This window comes from Gymnodraco acuticeps, unplaced genomic scaffold (genome assembly GCF_902827175.1).
Source record: "Gymnodraco acuticeps unplaced genomic scaffold, fGymAcu1.1, whole genome shotgun sequence".
In the NCBI taxonomy this organism is placed as follows: Eukaryota; Metazoa; Chordata; class Actinopteri; order Perciformes; family Bathydraconidae; genus Gymnodraco; species Gymnodraco acuticeps.
This window is the reverse complement of record NW_022992126.1, coordinates 379938-385873: the sequence shown is the minus strand read 5'-3', so window position 1 is coordinate 385873 and position 5936 is coordinate 379938. Positions and strand designations below refer to the sequence as shown.

Below are 5936 nucleotides of genomic sequence, written 5' to 3'. Positions count from 1 at the left end.
TTTTTTGAAAAAGATCTGAGGAGTTCTGCTGATGTTGTCTGAATTGTTTAGTGTTTAGACAAAAGGAACTCAGTTTTCAAAATTGTGCTTAAGCAATGATAAAAACCTCAAATAGGAAAACCATGATTAAACCGCTTCCTATTAAATTGTTTATATAATATGCCAAAAGATTGATATTATTGTTTTGTAAAATGAGAAAAAAAACTGTTTTATACCAGATTTATATATTTAAAATATACGGCTTTAGGTCAAATAAGTTGTTCCTTGTGATTTGTGTTGTACTTTATATTCAAAGGTAAAAGGGTGATGAAGAAATGGCATGTATGAAAAGTTTTGTTCATACAGTATAATTTTAAAGAACTTTCAGTTGTTCTAGTGAAACAGACATTGAGTCAGTGTGAGTCTTTCTTCACACACTTGTTTCTTCCTGTTTGTGTCATCTTCTAAATCTGGTCGCGGTAATGGGCTTATTTGCTCACTCTTGAAGAAGACAGTAAGTGTGAACATCCAGTTCACTGATCAGACTGTTAAGAATTAGATTATTCAGCAAACATTAAGCAGAACAGGAGGATGCAGCAAATGGAAGTAACAGAGTATGTTAATGAGCGACCAAGACGTGAGCAGAAACGCAGTGGGGATGCGTATCGAACAGGTAACAACACACATTATTTTATTGTTTAAGAACTGCTAGACAAAACATTTTTGTAGGCTTGGCCAAAGAAAATCAGACTAACATTGTATTCAGCATGTTAATATAATGTTTGTTAAACCCCTCTTCTGAACAGTGATTTTAAACCATAGCAGGAAAAACGTTTATGTATTGTTAAAAACTCCACTTTTTATTTGACGTAATTGTAACAACCCTTCATTTGGATTAAAAATGAGTCTGAAGGCAGAGGATTAAAGAATAAGACCCAAGTTGTTACAAATGTAACTATCCATTTAGGGAACCATTAGGATGCCAACAATTATTTCTTAGGTTGGTTAATTAACTTAAGAAACTTGACATTATATACTTAAAGTTAATAGCAGACTAGAGAGTGTCTCATGACTGTTATCGTACACTCATACTGTTGTCTTTCTATGTGTATTGGTTTCCCAGACAGAAGACGCTGTCGGCTGATTTTCCTAATATTTGGCGTGTTGTGTATGATACAAGCCATACTCAACGTTTCTCTACGCCTCTCATGTGAGTATGTTCTCTTGGCATTGTGTAAATTAAAATGTACAAAGACAGTTGCATCACAATTGCAACAGAATATTGCTAATACACACACCCAGTAGTTTTTAGTCTTGCTTTAAAAAATGTTTCACAATTATTTGTCTGAAAAAACTGAAGACATTAGTTCATTTAACTTATTAATAAATATATTTTAATACAATTTGTACACTATCAGTGTACAGGGGACCAAGTCATTTGGAATGCAACGCAACTGGTGTCAGTGATCAGAAGAAGTACAACCTTCTTCAACAAAGATTCAATGCCTTGACCAGAGACCACAACCTGTGTGAAAACGGAAACACTGAACTGAACAACAGGATAAGGAATATGGAGGATGATATGAACAGGCTGAAGAAGCCTAACTGAAAGAATTGAAAAAATTCCTCTAAGTCTTCTTACTCACTTTTGTTTCCTTCAATTCCTTCCTCCTTTACTTACTGAACCTTGAATTGTGATGTTTTTGTTTTGTTTTTTGGACAACCAATGCCATCTAGAACAGCAAATACAAAATATGTAACCTGATTAGCATCAGATGTTTTTTTGTGATACTTGCACAAGGGGTTTTAGGCGAGAAAACATTGTTTAAATATATAATTTAGATATCAATATGTCTTTATAATTGATGAACGCATTTGTAGTTGTAAGCTTTTATGTACTTATTCAAATGTTTAATGAATAGAACACTTAAATAAAGGAATTGTCAAAATTGAAGTCCAATGTGTATTCCATTGAATATATCAATTAGTGTAATTTCTGATGGAATTTTTGATATTTCAGCCTCCAGAGTTGAGTGGTGTGTCCTCTCAGGCGTGTCCCGCAGGTTGGACAGTGTGTGTGTGTGTGTGTGTGTGTGTGTGTGTGTGTGTGTGTGTGTGTGTGTGTGTGTGTGTGTGTGTGTGTGTGTGTGTGTGTGTGTGTGTGTGTGTGTGTGTGTGTGTGTGTGTGTGTGTGTGTGTGTGTGTGTGTGTGTGTGTGTGTGTGAACATTTGTAAGCATGCACGGATAATTTCATGGATAAAAAAAGGCCATCTTTTGAGGGATGTGTCTTTGAAGAGCTGCTTGATTACTCAAAAACAACTGTTAGTGTGTTTATGCACCTGGCTGCCAAAGATAAACATGCAGTTTGACCAAGGGCTTATTTAATTAGTGAGCAGAGAAGGAGAAAGACCTGGAGCAAAGAGAAGGAACTAAAATGAAGAAGCATGTCAGTGCAGAAGAGACTTCAAAAATAATCTTGCAGCCTTCATCTGCCAGCGAGCTGCAGGACTCATCTGAAGAAGCAACCCTGTCTCCTAAAAATTACGTTCCCACAGAACTAAACTGCATTCTCAATTACGTTTAACGTATTTTCTCCCACGTTACGTTCGTTATGAACGTATCTCAAATACGTATATTTTCAACATATCTTCTAGAAACATATTTTCTCCCACGTTACGTTTCTTGTGAACGTATCTTAAAGACGTTTATTTTCTACATATCTTTACTATTTATTGTCTTGCTTATAATAATGATATAATCATTATAATCTTATAATCATTTATAAATATCATTTTAGAGCACACATTTGAAATCAGTAGGCGAGGCTGTAATTTTGCCAGCTGTTAAAAGTAAAACATTGGATCAACTAAAAATAATTAGAGTAATCGATCACACGAAATATTTTACATTGACTCAATGAAAGTCCATTTCTTCAGATCAATCTGTATATTTGAACTCCAGGCAAACTATTATCTGATGGTGAAGTAAACCAATTATTTTACGTTGTCCTAAATGAAAAAAGTGTGTTGTTGTTACTGACTGAATGAAAAAAAAACATCCAGTTGAACCTGAAATAATTAAACTAAATTCAAAACCATTTCTTAACTAAATCAAACCAATTATTTTACATCGTCTCAAATATAAAATGTAAATTGTCAGTATCTGAAATGTATAGCAATTCTAATTTAAAAATGTTATGATATAGCATTTAATGACAAATAACAAATTATTTTAGAGCACATTTATTTGAATGAAAAACAAGTTATTCACACAACCAGCTTTGGCCTCTGAGGCAGCCATTACCTGATCTTAAACAGACATCTTTGAAACAAACTTTTTGAAACAAACTTTTTGATGTTTTACTTATAAAGTACTTGACAAAAAGTACTTAACATCTTAATTATATAGAAAATCTTACCATGTAAGAACAATGGTAACTGCAAGTGAGTGAGTGCAACAAAGTGTCTACTCTGGGGTGAACAGCTGGGTTCTCAGTCTATTCACTTTTGGGCTCATCTTTTTTCCCTCAAGCTCCATCAGGACTTTTTGCACAACTTTAAAAGTGGATTGCAGTTCTTTAGGATATTTTAAGTTCAGTGCATATGAGCCCGAAGAGCATGGCAAAAGCTGTCGCAACCGAGGGCAAGCCGCTGAGGACCTCTGTTCCTTCGATGAGAACCTTGACGTCTTTGGGTCGATGAAACTGATCCTCTTTCCCAATGACAAAGATTGCCATTGTTGCCTGCTCCAGTTCTCCAGCCTCAGCTTCCTGCATATCATGCAAAAAAAAGAGAAATGGATGAGGACCACAGAGTGTAGTTCAACAGGCCTGAGGCGCAAAAGTTTCCACAAGTTTACAGCTACCTTTAAAAAAAACAAGATTATACTGGATAGATGAAAAAAGGAAAGTTCTCAGTTTAGTCAGATGGTTGCCCAAGAGGAAAGCTCAGGAGGTCATAACAAATTACTAGCTTTTTAACCAAGCAGTTATTTGCATGCAGTACAAATATGTTATTTTTCTTTTATGAACAAACATCTTGTGAGTGAGTGGGAGGTCTTACCTGGAATTCTTTGATGAGATGGTCAACAGGTTCACCCAGGTAGATCATAAGAGATTTGAGGATGCATTCTCTTCTGATGGTGATGTCCACAGTCTGAGTAAGAACAGTTATATATATATTTTAAATCAAATGCAAAAAAAAGGACTATTCAGCCACTGATCCCACAGATAAAAAACTAATTCATAGATACCTCATCTAAAACCTGCAAGATCCCGCTGGTCTTCTGTTTCACAACTCCTCCCCTGCTCCTGATGACCTGCAGCAGTTTGGTGTTTGTCCAACTGCGCCAAGAACTTTGTCTCCAATGGAAATGTTGTTATGCGCATGAACTCAGTATTTACCTAGAAAATATAAGCAGTATAGAAAACAAAAAACACTGAGAATTTATAATACACATTTTTTTTTTATAAAGAGCCAACGTTTTGATTAAAAGTACTCTAAGTCAGCTTGTATGAATGTAACTTTTAAATGAATTAATCCACATATTTATTGAAAACCACCACCAAATAAAGACACAAAGAGTCATAGATGTAAAGCTTATATTGTGATATATATACACACGGTTTGATTGGCTAGCAGTTGTACTGGCAGATTTTCATAAACGGGATTTGATTGGCTGACGCCTCCGTCGAAGCTTCAAAAGTTGAACATGGCTCAACTTTTGAAGCTTCTTGACGCGAGCAAAGTGTAGCTACGCTCCCCACAATGCAGTTCGGTGAAGCGTGACGTCACCCCATTCAAGTGAATGGGCAGAAGCGTTGGAAGCTTCAACGCACGCCGCTGTGTGGACGGGCCGTGTGTGTGTGTGTTTGTGTATGTCTTCGTGTGTGTGTCTCTGTGTGGGTGTGTTTGTGTGTATGTCTCTGTGTGGGTGTGTTTGTGTGGGTGTGTGTGTGTCTGTCTTTGTGTATGTATGTATGTGTGTGTGTGTCTGTGTTTTTTAAACTTACCACAAGCAATGACCATTCACAGGAACATCCACATGGGTAGAACAGTAGGAATAGACAGCTGCTTCCCGGAAGTTTAAAGAGAAAACTTTTCATTAGTCTTTAATTAGCCATCAAAATGTCTAAGCTACAAGAAGATCATTGACATAATTATATATATATATATATATATATATATATATATCAAACATTAAACTTAAATTCGTTACTCAAAGCCTATACTTTATTTTAGTGATGTAAAAATATATAACACAATGTTGTAAACTAACGTTACAATTACAATATCTTTATCAATTGAACTTGAACATTCAAATATAAGTCGCTCGTCAATAGGAAAGAAGCACTTACTCTGGCCTTAAATTGACGTTTAACACCAGAATTTCTACTCTGGTAATAAATACAAATTCATAGTCGTATCTATTTATTTACAATAGAAAATACGCAGCCCGCCTGTTCATACTGTTTACAGGCCACCAAGCCTTAGTTAAGAAAAGTTCAAGTTGATACTTAAAGGTGGGGTAGGTAAGTTTGAGAAACCGGCTCGAGATACATTTTTTGTTATATTCCATGGAATGCTCTTAACATCCCAATAGCAATGAATATCTTAAGTGCTTTGACAAAAAATCCATAAAAAAACGTCATCTGTGGAAGCCGTAGTACTGTAAAAAGCACGACCAATCATTTTAGCCGGCCCGGCTAAAATAACTGGATGGCCTACCTGCCTGTCAGCCTCATGGGAGCCTGCCTGCAGACCTCCACTCTCAGGACACCTCCATTGTCAGTACAGGAAGTGACGATTTTGACGCGTTTTTTTTCCCGCCCACCGAAGGACTCGTTTGATGGAAGTTTTCAAATCACAATGGAGACTCATCACGGAGGTTCTCGTAAAAGTTTTTCGCTCAAATGACACCATGGAGGAATGTAACGGGAGTTGACAGGGGACTCTGC

The 5936-nt window shown here is 36.2% G+C and overlaps 1 long non-coding RNA gene across 1 annotated transcript; it reads left to right on the top strand.

The window, feature by feature from the left end:
* The first annotated feature begins 288 nt into the window (after positions 1 to 288).
* On the top strand, positions 289 to 1933 carry LOC117537982. Its single transcript, XR_004567799.1, has 3 exons — positions 289 to 652; positions 1103 to 1189; positions 1398 to 1933. It is a non-coding gene; the product is annotated as an uncharacterized LOC117537982 (long non-coding RNA).
* The last annotated feature ends 4003 nt before the right edge of the window (positions 1934 to 5936 follow it).